Genomic DNA, 15,525 nt, shown 5'->3' with positions numbered 1-15,525 from the left:
GGGCATCACATTGCCTGATTTCAAGCTTTACTAAAAAGCTGCGATCACTGACAGCATGGCACTGCTGACAGATACATAGACCACTGGAACAGAGTAGAGAGTCCAGATATGGACCCTCAATTTTATGGTCAAATAATCTTTGACAAAGCAGGAAAAAATATACAGTGGAAAAAAGAGAGTCTCTTCAATAAATGGTGCTGGGAAAATTGGACAGCTACGTGTAGAAGAATGAAACTCAACCATTCTCTTACACCATACACAAAGATAAACTTGAAATGAATAAAAGACCTCAATGTGAGGCAGGAATCCATCAGAATCCTAGAGGTTAACATAGGCAGTAACCTCTTCGACATTGGCCACAGCAACTTCTTTCAAGATATGTCTCCAAAGGCAAAGGAAACAAAAGCGAAAATGAACTTTTGGGACTTCATCAAGATCAAAATCTTCTGCACAGCAAAGGAAACAGTCAACAAAACAAAGAGACAACCCACGGAGTGGGAGAAGATATTTGCAAATGACAGTACAGACAAAGGGCTGATATCCAAGATCTTTAAAGAACTCCTCAAACTCAACACACAAAACAGATAATCATGTCAAAAAAGGGCAGAAGACACTTCTCCAAAGAAGACTTACAAATGATTAACAGACACATGAAAAAATGTTCATCATCATTAGCTAGCAGGGAGATTCAAATCAAAACCACATTGAGATACCACCTTACACCAGTTAGAATGACCAAAATTAACCAGACCATAAACAACATGTGCTGGAGAGGATGTGGAGAAAGGAGAACCCTCTTGCACTGTTGGTGGGAATGCAAATTGTGCAACCACTTTGAAAAAAGTGTGGAGATTCCTTAAGGAAATTAAAAATAGAGCTTCCCTATGACCCTGCAATTGCTCTACTGGATATTTACCCCAAAGATATAGATGTAGTGAAAAGAAGGGCCCTCTATTCCCCAATGTTCATAGCAGCAATGGCCACAGTTGCCAAACTGTGGAAATAATCAAGATGCCCTTCAACAGACAAATGGATAAAGAAGATATGGTCCATATATACTACGAACTCTTATGCCTCCATCTGAAAGGATGAATACCCAACTTTTGTCGCAACATGGACAGGACTGGAAGAGATTATGCTAAGTGAAATATGTCAAGCAGTCTATTATACTATATTATACTATAATATTAATATATTAATATATTAGTCAATATAGTCAATTATCATATGGTTTGGCTTACTTCTGGAGCATAAGGAATAACATGGAGGACATGGGGACATGGAGAGAAGTGAGTTGTGGGAAATTGTAGGGGGAGACAAACCATGACTGTGGACTCAGAGAAACAAACTGAGGGTTTTGGAGGGAAGGGGGTGGGGGGTTGGGTGAGCCTGATGGTGGTTATTATGGAGGGCACATGGAGCACTGGGTGTGGTGCATAAACAATGAATTCTGGAATACTGAAAAGAAAAAAAAAAAGATGAAAACCCCAAAAGTCATCTGAGGCGAGGGATAGAGAGCATACATAGAGATTACGGAGACAGGGAACTTCCCAAGCTGTACTCAGACCTCACCCACTCAGAAGACTGGAACCCAGACCAGCAACTCATGGTAGTTTAAAGGTGTTTTATTTGTTATTCATTACTTAGAGATTTTACTATATTTTCCTTGGGGGAAAAATAACTCCTCCTTTTGGCTTTTGGAAAATAAGGTAGATTTCTTCAGATGTCAAAAGTATTAATGACTAGTCCAATAACTTCTATAGCTCTAAGACTGAAAGAATAGTGATTAACTTCCATTTGCTGTTTAGTAATTTTGTTCCCAGAAATCACAAATTTTCTGTTATTTTCTTGCTGGAACTGTTTGAACTCTGTCTAGAACCAAAGGCTTAGGTGATAAGAACAGTTTCTATTGTTAAGTGTCAACGTTCTACACATTTTTCTCTATCTGGACAACAGAACAAATGCTTTATGAGATATGTGCTTCTATGAATCAAGGTCTGGAGAGGCTGTCCATTTTTTCCTCTGTTCAAGGAGGTCAAGGAGATCTGTTCAAGGAGAGGAGTCTCCTCTGAAATCAAAACTCACCTAACAAAAAAGAAACTTGACATTTTACTTCATGGAACAAATATCATGTAGAAAGGTAACACTTTTATAAAGCAAATTATTGTTTCTAAATTCAAAGTTTATATTTTTGGCACCAGACTAGACGGTCCTTCCCTATCCCAAGATTATACGAATACTCAACTTGGGTTTTTTTTCCCTTTTGTATTTATTGTTTTATGACAAATGTTTCATTTCATTTTACTTCTTTATGTTTTCCGTATTTTAAATTGAACAAGTTTTACTTTTATAATATGAAAAAAAGATAAAAACAAATTTATAAAAATGCACATACAAAGGGATTCACATAGTGTCAAAGAAATGAAAAGGTAAACAATAAGGGCAGAAAGAGTTCTGAGAAAAACAGATGGAAACTAGGGTGGCAAGTCTGCTTTGCAAGGGCAGTGGGATTAAAATGGCCTTGAACAGGGGTGCCTGGGTGGCTCAGTGGGTTAAGCCTCTGCCTTCAGCTCAGGTCATGATCCCGGGGTCCTGGGATTGAGCCCCGCATCTGGCTCTCTGCTCAGCCAGGAGCCTGCTTCCCTTCCTCTCTCTGCCTGCCTCTCTGCCTGCTTGTGATCCCTGTCAAATTAAAAAAAAAAAAAAAAAAATGGCCTTGAACAGAAGTGACATAGATTAGAGGAGAGGAAAAGGAGAATGAAGGATCAGGGGAAGGAAAAAAAGCAACAAAAGCACTGTGAAGTTTATGCTAAGGGGGAAATTAGTCAGTTTGTTAATTAGTCTGTTTGAATTTTTATGCAAAAGAGAAAACTTCGGGGATGTAGTATCCACACTGTAAAGAGTTTAGAATTAGGATTAAAGAAACTTTATTCTGCAAATCTCAGACACAAATTCAAGAACTGAGTAGAGTCTTAACTTGAATTTGCAAAGGAGACAAGTTAGTGCAGAACTGGCTCACCTAATCAAGAAAATAGAAGCCTTTGAATAAAAAACCACAAGGTCAGGCGATAACTCAGTTTGTTCTATGGTAGTCAGTAATTCTGGTTGGATAACTTTTGGGTCCATTTTGATAAAAAAGAAAAACAAAATGTTTCTGTCTTTGGAATAAAACACAACTTTATGGCTTATCTTAGAATTCAAGGCTTTTTAGAATATTCCTATTTTTTAAGACTCAGAGTGCAATGTTTTTAGAAATATCAGCCTTTTCTAGGCTTTGGTATAGGATGGGCTTGATTAGTCATTGTTGTGGACAGGGTTGGACAAGACATCAGTTTTCTTTGCCATATTGTGTAGACTAGAGTGTAGAGCGTAAATCACCCAGAGGTTTCAACCAGGCCACGGGGTAGAGCTGTGATTCCACGGGGTAGAGTTGTGCACTGCACAACTGCAGGGGGTGCTATGTACTCAGTGCCCCCTGGAGTTATACAATGCAAAATTGGCTCAGCTTTCCTTGAGAACCTAGAAGCCAGGCAAGTAACATAAATCAGTGAAGCATATGACCAACCTAAAGGATTCCAACTAATTAAAAAAAAATGTTCAAAACACAGTGAAGAAATAACACAAATATATTTTGATTATATCCAGCCTTGGAGCTCCACTTTGCAACTTCTGCTATAGAGTATAGAAACAGTCAATCTTTTTAAGCAGTGTAATGATGCATTAAAGAGATTTGAAAATGAATCATAGAGAAAAAAGACTAGAAAGAAGGAGACCAGTAAGAAAACTACTTCAAGAGTCAAGAGCAGAGGAGAAACAAGAGCCTGGCCTAGGCCCAAGATAGTCGGATAGAAAGGAAAGAATTTTTAGGATTCATTGATAGAATTCAGATTTGATTCAGAATCAAGTCATTTCAGATGACTTCCCACAAGGAAAAAAGCAAAGGAGTTCAGAGTAATGCAAGGTTTTGAACCTAGGTCCTTAGGAAAATACTTGGAGAAAAAAAGATTTACCTTTGAAACAGATTCAGATTTTTTTAAAAAAGGTTTTTTAGATTTTAGATCTAAAAAATAACTTAAATTTTACATACAAAAAACCAATTTTAGACTATAATAAAATCATGTTTTGAAAGATTATTTAATGCTATAGTACTGCTTATATTGAAAATATGGGGGGAAAAGCCAAAAAGAGGGAGAGAATTGGAAAAACTATACAAAAATGTTAACAGTGACTACCTTTGAGTAATGTGATTATGAGTTCTAATAATTTTCTTCTTTATATTTACATGCAGTTTCCAAATTTTCTACAATGAAGCTGCTATGTTTATACTTAGAAAAAAATTCTTTTGATATCCTAGGAACTCACCTTTACAAAATCAATAAATTAAACTTCCATTGTTTTGTTTTTGTGACAAGTATTTGCAGTAGCAAATGCTAATAGGTTATCTTTCTTTTTTTTTCCCCCTTTGGTTAAGTAGGCTCCACACCACTGTGTAGCCCAATGCAGGGCTTGAATTCAGGACCCTGAGATCAAGACCTGAGCTGAGATCAAGAGTCAGACACTTAACTGACTGAGCCACCCAGGCAACCCTAGGTTAGCTTTTTGGTGTTGGGAAAATAGAGCTTGTTCTATAGTGCTAAATACAAAGTCCTTGCAATCTCAAAGAAGTATTCAATATTTTCCAGTAATGTAGACTTGCAAGCATTATTTTTTGACTGAAAAATTAATTTCAAATGTGTTAATAATATTGTTCAAAAGATAGTGGTTTTGTTTTCTTTTTTTTTTTTTCAGCATTAGCTATTAGCCTTTCTCAAGTTGCACTCAAGACTTAAAGACCATCTGAGCTCTTGTCAAGAACATAAAAATTTAAGGTAAGAAGAAATGTTAAAACAGTATCAACAATAAAAATAATAATATGTTTATAGCTTTAAAAATAGCTTTGCATATATTTGATATAAGGCTATTTGACTTTTCGGGCGCCTGGGTGACTTAGTCATTAAGTGTCTGCCTCAGGTCATGATCCTGGGGTCCTGGGATCCAGTCCCACATTGGGCTCCCTGCTCAGTGGGAAGCCTGCTACCATTCCCCGTACTTGTGTTTCCTTTCTCACTATATCTTTCTCTGTCAAATAAACAAAAATAAAATCTTAAAAAAAAAAAGTTTATTTGACTTTTAAGAAGAAAAATTGACTGTAATAATGGCAGGGTTTTTTTTTGTTTGTTTGTTTGTTTGTTTTAGCTCTACTTTGTGGAGGAGACATTGAGACTCAGAGAGGTGTCTCTTGCTCAGTAACACACAGCTACTAAATAGTAAAATCAGAATTTAAATCAAGGTCTTCCACTTCCAAGTACTTGATTTTTCCCACAAAGTATTAATGGGAAACCATGAAACCCATATCCACCTCATTAGACACTTCTCTGGTCTGACAGCAGGGCCTGATTACTCTTGCCACCTTTGGCCGGGGCCATGACCTAGTCAAGCTCTAGGCTCTCACTGTGGTCCAGCCTGTTCCAACCTAGTGAAACCCAAAATACAACAAAGGAGAAGAGATAGTGATAAAAAAACAAAAACAAAACAAAACAAAAAACTCGTTAAGAAATAAGCCACTGTCTTTCATTTCTTTGAGGTATATTTGGCATTTTAAACTTTGAACAATGGTTTGCAGAAAAGTCCTTCCTAAATGAATATAAAAGTAAAATTCTGAGATAAATAATGGAAATGACTGCAAATTTACTAGTTCATTATGCAATAAGTCACATCTACCAACAGAATAATTTTTTATGCATGCATCTTATACTTGTCATAAATGGGCAGAACGGGGACACAACTCTCTTGGATGACCTGAGGCAGAACTTCAAGAATCAGCTTCAGTTCCACCTGGTTTTATCCCCCAAATTAGTTTTCCCTTTATACTTCTTTTATATGAACGCATTTGTCAGCTACATCCACTTGGTGGAAGAATTTCTCATTGTTCTATGATCAAGGGTATCATTTGTCTTAACTGATACTCCACTGTTCGTCATGCAAACTTGATTTTTGCTTTGAACATGACTTTGATTTGATATATTCTCAGATTGTTCTTCATGCATGCATGGGTTCTTTGTAGGTGTCATTTTTTTCTTCCTGGATCACTGACTTCTCGTATACACTATTTGGACATTTCTTCATGCTTCTATGCTTAATACCCATACTCCTTTGTTCAGTATGGGTGGGTAATTTGGATATAGTAGCAAATAGCTCACCTGTCACTCTACTACTCACTCTAAAAGCAACACTGCCTTCTCTAAAGTTTATAGCAATGTCACATAATAAATATTTATCAAATGAGTCATTAAATGGATATCAGCTAAGAAGTATTATAGACAACTTTGAGTGGGATGTTACAAAAAGTAGGAGATTCTGATGCAGGTTTTTTTTTGTTTTGGGCTTTTTTTTTCAGCAATAAAAATGATTAAAGTCTAGTTGTAAGTTAGAATTTGAAATATTTCAAGATACCAAACATAAGCAATAAAGAATAAGCTTAATGAACAAGAACTTGTAAAAATGACTGGACTTGATAAATTCTTAGGAGGAGAACATCCTTCTGCCCAAAGCTACTCCCTACTGTATTATTTATCTATTTATGCTGGTAGGGTTCAGAACATGCTATTCCAAAATATGAATATTGAAAATTTTAACTGAAGGAATTTGAGAAAACAAACAGAAGCAGAAAGATCACTCTGACCTTTCTTCTACACTTCTGCCTTGAATCAGGTCACAAAACCCTCATGTGAGAGGTCCCTCCCTATATGTGGTGGAAAGAGCATCGTTATCTCCAGGATAAAAGGACACCAAGAAGAATCCACTTAAACAGGCCTTGCTAAGTGTGTTGCTACAATACCTCATACTCCTTAATCTATCATATTCCTCCACAACAATGTACTCTTCAAGCCTAGCATAAAAGTACTTGGGTCTGTTCCTTTGGGTCTTCATTTCCTTATGAAGGCTCCCGTGTCACATAAAACGTACTCAATTTGTATGTTTTTCTCCTACTAATCTGTCTTTGTCAGTTTAATTTTCAGACCCAGCCAGGGACCTTCACAGTGTTGAGGAACACTTTTTCCTCCCTGACACTGCATAGCAAATTACTTGAGACTTAACATCTTAAAACAATAAATATTTATTATCTCACACCATTTCAAATGGTGAGGAATCTGGGAGAAGCTTAGCTGATTGTTTCTGCCTCAGAATTTCTCATGAGGTTACAGCCAAGATGTCAGCCAGGGCAGCAGTCCTATGAAGGCTTACCTGACCTGGAGGATCCCCTTCCCAGCTCCGCACTTGGTTGTTGGCAAGAAGCCTCAGTCCCTCACCAAATGTGTCTCTCCATAATACTGCTTATGGAAGTGACACCTGGCCTCCCCCAGAGCAAATGATGAGAGAGACAGAGAGAGAGAGAGAGGGCACCAAGATGAAAGCTACAGTGTATTTTATGACCTCATCTCAGAAGTGATACAACATCACTTTTGTTGTGTTCAGTCAGTCATGAAGACCACCCCTGGTACAACCTGGGAGGAAATGACACCGGTGTGTGAATACTGGGAAGCAGGGCTCATAGGGGAACATCTTGGAGTCTGGCGACCACCCTTCCCTTGTATTCTTTATTACCTTCTCCGTCTCTCATTGCTCTTTTGATCTTTCAACTTCAACTACTTTCTACTTACTAGGTTTTCCCCTATCTTGGTTTTAGACACTCTGAAACTATACTCTGAAGCTTCACTTCTATACCTTCTTGGGGGAAAAAGAAAAAACAAAACCGTTCCGAAATGTTCATCCTAGTTCAGCTCTAGTTACCCACTGTGTCTTCATGGTTGAATTCCCGAAAGAGAAGTCCACACATGCTTCCAATTCTCCACCTCCCATTTCTTCAGCCCACAGTGATTTGACCTGCTCCCCAAACTTTCCAGGGGAGCCACGGTCCCCAGGTCACTGGAACGTTGCAAGGAGTTCTCAGTTTAAAATTCCAAAACATTTCCCCCCCATACTTAATGTCTGCAGCATTTGTTTTCCATGAATCTCTTTTCCCTGGGCTGCTGGGACACCATTCCTCCCTGGCTTTTGTTCTAACCCTTTCGTGACTATTTCTCAGCTTCCATTGCCAGTCTTCCTCCTTTACCTCCCCATAAGTATTGGCATTCTCCACAATTCAATACTTACCTCTTTTTTCTTATTATTCTAAACACTCTCCCTGTATTTTTTCTATTCCAGAGGCTTTAGCTACCATCTCTACGCTGCTAACCACCAAATCTAAATCTCCAGATTCGTTCTCTTTCTTCAACTGCACACCATTATAACCGACTCCTGGCTTAAGAGTATGAAAGGCCCCCCAGGTTTCTCAATAGAGAGATGAGTTGGTTCAGTTCAAGGAGATCAATTACTTCTGATAACTTTAGCTGGGAGGGGAAATTTTTAAAAAATCTATTCTAAAGGAAACCTTATCTCTACAAAGAGTTTTATCCATTTGGTACAACCTCTAGTGCAAAGGCATGATGGAGATGATCACACCAGAGGGCTTCCTCTCTTCCTAGAAGAAGCCACCAATATGTCCACCAAGCCATTAGTCATCATTTTGGTTTAACATGAAGAACAGCAGATGGCTCACCCTCATTATTAGTTTATGCAGAGATTGGTAAAAGCCAGAGCTGCACTGAGCCCCATAATCAACTCCTATCTGTCAATACCTCCTTCAGATACTTCATGGTAACTGTGCCAAGACTCCCAGAATCTTGCCACATTCTGTCCCCCTGGACAAATTGTTCAGCTAAGACCAACCTCTCCCTGGAATGCTCAAGGTTTCAGACCTAAATCCCCCCTAAAGTCCTGTCATGAGACCACGTTCTGAGTCACGTTCCACAGTGTGTTGTTAGCACAGTCACTCTTGTTTCTACTGCAGCTACTTCTGCTGCCCTCACACTTTTACCCGTAAATGTGCTGTGAACAGAAGCATTTCAGGCTCAACAATGTCGTGATGTGATGCGCCATCAAGCGCCCCAGGCAGCAGCATGCTGTTCTTATACCTACAAGGTCAGGAACATCTCACATTTCCCTGTTGGGATGTGTCCTGCCTCAGGAGCAAAGCGAGGGGTCAGGTGAGTAGGTGTTTCCTTTTATTCGAGCCACAAACCTTGTTTTTTGCCAGGGAAATGACTGGCATTGAGACTAAGCCCCCAGAACTTCTTCACCTCTTGGAGTCTCCAGAGCCTCATTCTAAGGCTAATGAGACCATCTCTGTACTTCAAGCCCATCTAGTCACAGAGACTGCCAGAAACCAGACAGCAGTGCTACTGCTCTTCTAAGGTATAAAACTGATCGGAAAAAAAATAAATAAAACTGATCAGGGATCACAAGAAAAACTCTTCTTTCACCAAGGAGAAAATATCTAAACATTGAAAAGCTTCAGTAGTATGGGGGGAATTGAAAAATAAAATGAAATGTTAAATAGAAAGAAAATTTGACATAGGTACTGAGAAAATGCCATGCCTAACAAATTTAATGCTAGTCCTAGATTACTTATGGAGAAAAGGCAGAGAAGAAGAAAGGAAGAAAGGAAGGAAAAGGAAGAGAAGGAAAAGGAAGGGCAAAGTGAGAGGAGAGAGAGCAAAAGGAAAAAGTATAGAAAAGAGCTTCTTTATCTAGAAATCAATGAAAAAGTTCCAAGGTTTGGTTCTAGATACTCTGAAACTATCTGTGCCACTTAGTCAAGTTCCCTTAATCTCATAGTGCTACTTTTTATTCACTGGGATTCCATAAATTTATGGCTGGTGTTGTTTTATACCGATATGCTTGTATTTTTGTCATTTTGAGAATGCTTTACAGACTTATAACTAAGACATAATTCACAGGTGAAATAGACAAAGGGGATTATGAGTATACTTATCTTGATGAATGCTGAGAAATGTATAGGATTGAGTTATTATATTGTACACCTGAAACTAATACAACTTTGTATATTAATTATACTTCAACAAAAAAAGATATAATATGCATCCTTTACCACGTTAATTAACTGTAGCCACATGTAATCTTGATGTTCTGATGATTACTGGGAAGAAGACACAAAAAATTTCAAATAGCATCTCTAGCACCAGGACAAACCAGAAGCATTCTGATCTGACAGTTGTTCAAAGACTGAATAGTACTAACTTCACAGCATACCAGAAGCCCACAGTAAGAAGTAAAGCTACTAGATATGACCTTCAAGTCCACAGTTGTCAACTTAGGAGGAAGAATTTTGACAGCAGAGCAGAATACAACCTCACTCCATCAATCTGCCAAGTCTAACTCTGCACATTACACTGGTGCATATATGCAAAAGGAAACACCGAATGACACCGAGTATTACAAACACTTACAGGATGTAGGTAATGGTAAGACTCTTAGCACTGTTGTAATCAGGGTAAATTTGGGATGGTTTTGATTATATATTTTTTTTCAAAAGTTTATTCTCATGTGCTGGGTTTGAAATAGCACAACACTGACATGAATCACGAATTCAATAAAACCTTCCAAGGTTCTGTAAACCTGGCACCTCTGTCTTCTTGACATTCTCTTGCTATGTTTAAGACAAGCTGTTGAGCTTGAGTGGGAGGTTAGATGGGCAGTCTGAAGAAAATTGTAAGTGTTTGTAAAATCTGTTGAGGGAATTTTAGAGAAGCAGATGGCCCAGAACAAATAAAAAGATTGCCCAAGCTCTACTGGAGGTTCACCTGAGTTTAGAGGTCATGGACTTATTGTCCCATGGTGGAATCTGTCCCATGTAAAACCCCATATGGTATGTTCTTTGCCAAGTTGCTTCCTAATAGGAATGGAGAAGGCCGACTGTTGGTTGGGGGTTACAGTACAGGTGGAATAGGAGAGTGAGAACATGAGAGAGTTGAGAAGGCTGCAGATAATGACGGATGGTGGGGCCTCTAAGTTAGGGATAACAGTGAGGCCAGAAGGAGCCTTCAAAACGGGGAGAACTGGAGGGACACGGTGCTAAAACAGGTGAGGTGAGGGAATTTCTGGGAGTCTTCTCAGATGATGCCAGAAATTTTACAATGTAAACCAGGTGAGAGATATGTCCTGAGAAGTTGCAGTATGTCATGAAGAGTCACAAAAGAACAAATACAGTTCCAGCTGTGTTTTCACTCTGAGACAGTCAGAAGCATACTAATTATTTGGTTCTTGAAAACCTAAGTAGGAGGGAGACAATTCATTGCCATAGCCATCTAAAAAATAAAATCTGCTCCAAAGATTTTACAGCTTTGTGTTGAGCACAGGAAAAATGAAAACTATATTGATCATGGTATTTACAAACTAAGTGAAGAATGTCTGAAGAACATTTTATGAAAACTTGTTTTTCTACCTATACCTTTCTCCAAAGTACCGTTTTATGACTCCCAGTAATTCTCTCAAACAAAAAGAGCATTAACACAAGCCTAGAGGCAATAGGTTTTTTTGTTGCCTAAAGATAGTCCTACTGATACAAAGAAATTGAAAGCAGGTATCTTTTTTTTAAAAAGATTTTATTTATTTATTTGATAGAAATCACAAGTAGGCAGAGAGGCAGGCAGAGAGAGGGGGGAAGCAGTTTCCCTGCTGAGCAGAGAGCCTGATGCCGGGGCTCCATCCCAGGACCCTGAGATCATGACCTGAGCCAAAGGCAGAGGCTTTAACCCACTGAGCAACCCAGGTGCCCCGAAAGCAGGTATCTTTATTTGCTTTGCATTAAAAGGAAGGAAAATATATCAGAGGAAATCTGTCATTTACAAAAAGAGCAGAGCACATCAAAATGAACCTTTCTGGAGTGTGGAGGGCAAGAAAGGAGAGTAGGTATAAAAGGGAAACCTGAAGGATCCTTGCGTTGCTGGAAATAATCTGTACTATAGTTTTGCTGGAAATAATCTGTACTATAGTTTTGCAAAATGTTACCACTGGAGAGATCTTTATATTATTTTTTACAACTGTGTATCTATCATTATCTCCAAATAAAGTTTAATTAAAAAGAAAAACACACACACACAAACACAAAATGAACTTTCCTAGCTATAGGGAAGAACAGTCACCTCCACTCCTTGTGTTCCCATATGCAGTAATTTAAGTGAGACCAGAATGGTTCTCTAACCTGGCTGCTCATTTGTTCTCTGGGTAACCTCAAATTTCCTGGAAAGCTGAGAATCACCGAGTCTCTCTCTACCCTTCATTTACTACCCCCCAGGGGGATAGGAGAGCCTTGGAGGAGAACCACGTGTGAGTTGGGAGAATAAACAGCTCAGCCCTTCCCCCACACTTTCTAGACCTGTGTTTTGCAGAGAGTGTGTCAGCTTTCCTCTCATGGGCCTGTATTCTTCTGGGAAGCCCTGTGTTATTCAACTGTACCAGTAACTATTGGATTAAGTCTGGGAAAAGTATGACAGCACCCACTTCACCATGTTGTCTAGTCAGCTTTATTAAGGTGATAGTTTGACCTTCATTTGTCTGATTCTGTATCTCCTTCAACAGATACCAAATCCAAGAGGGAGAAAGGGACACTATTTTTGAGGTACCCGGTTCCTGCAAGAAAAGAGTTTTCAGCTGGCATGAACTCATACATCAGACCCAGGGACGCCTGGGGATATGACCTCAGATTTGCCTTCTTGCCATTCGGCTCTCCAGAATGTAGCAAAGCAAGATAAATGTGGAATGTTAGGAGCTCATGTTGCACCTGGTTTACAGAAGCACGCATTGTGAAATCTTTGACTAATGAGCTGCAGCTGCACCGGGAGGCATGTGACTTGGCATCTACTCCTGAAGAGACTATACAAACGTGGGATTACACACAGGTAGGGAATAGAAAGGGGGGGCTGCCCCAATGGGAAGCTGTCTGCCCTGGGTTCAACCTCATCTCTTGTGCCTGAGCCCTGCGGAGTGGAGGAGAGTGGAAGCCACACCTAACCTGTCACCAGGTATCCTACAACCCGTGTAGCAAGTAGTCCACTGACATTCTAGCACCTGCTAGCAGTACTTGCTCTTCAGGCACTGGATGAAATTCTTCGCTAGGTTCACTTCGCTAAGTTCACTTAGCTGTTGCAGTCATGCTGGAGGTTAGTGCAGCTATCCCTCATTCTGACACTGATTTCCATTCTCCTTTCCTTTCTAGAGATGCAGCAGAGCTCATGTACCTTCTCAGATTGCCTTGCAGGTGGAGCTGGCCCCCAAGTCTCTGTTCTGGCAAATGAAACAGAAACTGCACTTTTCTGGTAATGCCTCTTCTACTTCATTTTTCTTGCCCGGACCACATGCATGATGTTTGAGGCTTACAGTCATTGCAAAGTAAGTACATGGCAAGACAGGAGGGGTCGGTTGATGGTGTCGTGGAGGCACCAGACCAGTCTTGGACCTCCTATCGCCAGACCTGTGGAGTGTCTGGATTATCCAGCTAGACCCAATGTGATCATAAAAGTCCTTATAAGGGAAAGAGGGAGGAAGAGAGAAGGATCAGAGAAAGATGTGGCAACAGAAGCCAGGTCAGATGAATGCTGTGTTGCAGGCTTCGAAGGAGGAGGAGAGAGGAGGAAGAAGGCTGTGAGGCCAGGAATGTGGGCAACCCCCAGAAGATGGAAGAAGAAACAGATTCTTCTCCAGAGCCTCCAGAAGGAATGCAGCCCTTCTAACACCTTAATTTTAGCCTAGTGAGGCCTGTGGCAGTCTTCTAAACTACTGAACTATAAAACAATAAATCTGTGTTTATACCACTAAATTTGAAGTAATCTTTTACAGTGGCAATAGAAAATTAATAAGCTCTATTAAGACCTTTTAATAATAAATTATGATTAATCTAAGGAAATTTTTTCCTTTCAGTGCAAGACACCTGTAGTTTTCAAAGCAAAAAGAGACGTAATTTATTTTTTAAGAATTAAAAAAAAAAAATCCTCAGGAACCTAGGAAAGGACTGATACTTTTATAGCTTATGGTAACAAAGACCAAAGCTGGTTTTAAGCCTATTTAATTGATCAGTGACAACTTACTCCAGTAAACACACCTCAGGAATAGGAAACATGTTTTTATAACCCATGTTTCTAAGGCTGATTTTCAACTACTCCTGCTTCAGTAACCAGTATGTCCCCAAATAATACTCCTATAAAACCTCTATTTGCTCTGTTCAGTGAGACTATGTCTGATGAGCATACCTTTCCCTTACCTAAGTAAGCAATAAATTCAGTTTCTAGGTTTCACATTTTGGGTGATGATCTTATCCTTGGTATACTGTACATTCTTCTTAATTTAACAAGGTTCAAAGAAATCACAAGGTGCCAGGTTTTCATACTAACTGTTAAGTGAGGGAGTTGGGAAAGAGAGAAATAGGAGAATTTGTTTTGGTTACGTGAAGAAATCAAGAGTTGTTTAAAACTCTTGATTTGTTCTTGTGTTTTATTTGAAAAACAAAAACCCTAAAACTAAATAAAACCACTCATGATTCCAGCATCTTCATTTTTTAAGTATTTAAAGAAGTACAAGTCCTCCATCTCCTTCCAATCAATCCCACCCACCAGGGGTAACTGCTAATAACAATTTTATGTAAATCTTTTCAGATATAAACTTAGGTACAGAGGTGTTATAATAAGCCTATTTGAACTGGTTGCCAGGGTGTTGCTGGGGTCTTTGAAATGTATTTTATATGGTTAATTATAGTTTGGTATTTTAGCATGGTTGTGGGCTTCATGAGAATGGTAACCATGGTACATTCTTCTCTCCATAACAAATTATGCTACATAATAAATCTTCAACAAATATTTATTGAGTTTAACTAAGAACTAAATTTCTCTAAATAAGATCCCATTTAATTTCTGGTAGAGAATATAATATTTAGTCCTAAGGTGATAGAAATAAAGATATTGAGTCCAACTGTGGTAGACTCTTTGGGATTTTAATGTTTGAAGTTCTAGAGCAATACTGCTCAAAGAGTGGTCAAAAAAGTTTGGCCATTTCAAGGGAGAAAGCAAAGAAGTTATTTTGTTCCCACACAGTTCATAAAGGTGAAGTTAAGATTAATTACTTCTTTTACAGAAATCTTCTTGTATTTTTAGTTTATTATTTTCAAAATAGATATGATCTTCATGATTCAAAGTTGAAAATGGCTGGGGTGCCTAGCTGGTCAATTGGTAGAGCATGTAAGTCTTGATCTTGGGGTTGGGAGTTTGAGCCCAATGTTGGGTGAGGCAGTTACTTGAAAAATAAAAAAAATGAAAAAAAAATTGAAAAAGATCAAAGGATAAACAGTAAAAGTTCTAACCATATCCCCTAGCCAATACTGATTTGTCTGTTATGTATCCTTCCAGAGATATTTTACAATATATAAGAAAACCCACACATACACACACCTCTGATCTTTTCATCCGAGTAAGTTCGGCTATACACTCTTCTGCACCTTGTTACATGCAATAGTATGTCTAGGACAACCTTCCATATCAGTACACAAAAAGCAGCCTCATTTTCTTTTACAGCCGCAGAGAATTCTTGAATGGACAC

The 15,525-nt window shown here is 38.9% G+C and overlaps 1 long non-coding RNA gene across 1 annotated transcript; it reads left to right on the top strand.

The window, feature by feature from the left end:
* Positions 1-2,050: 2,050 nt before the first annotated feature.
* On the top strand, positions 2,051-13,237 carry LOC116866445. Its single transcript, XR_004382388.1, has 3 exons — positions 2,051-2,140; positions 4,789-4,868; positions 13,157-13,237. It is a non-coding gene; the product is annotated as an uncharacterized LOC116866445 (long non-coding RNA).
* Positions 13,238-15,525: the final 2,288 nt, after the last annotated feature.

This window comes from Lontra canadensis, unplaced genomic scaffold (assembly GCF_010015895.1).
Source record: "Lontra canadensis isolate GAN:19392208 unplaced genomic scaffold, GSC_riverotter_1.0 scaffold9, whole genome shotgun sequence".
NCBI classification, from domain to species: Eukaryota; Metazoa; Chordata; class Mammalia; order Carnivora; family Mustelidae; genus Lontra; species Lontra canadensis.
Note: the sequence above shows the minus strand (reverse complement) of the source record. Positions and strands in the feature narration are given on the sequence as shown.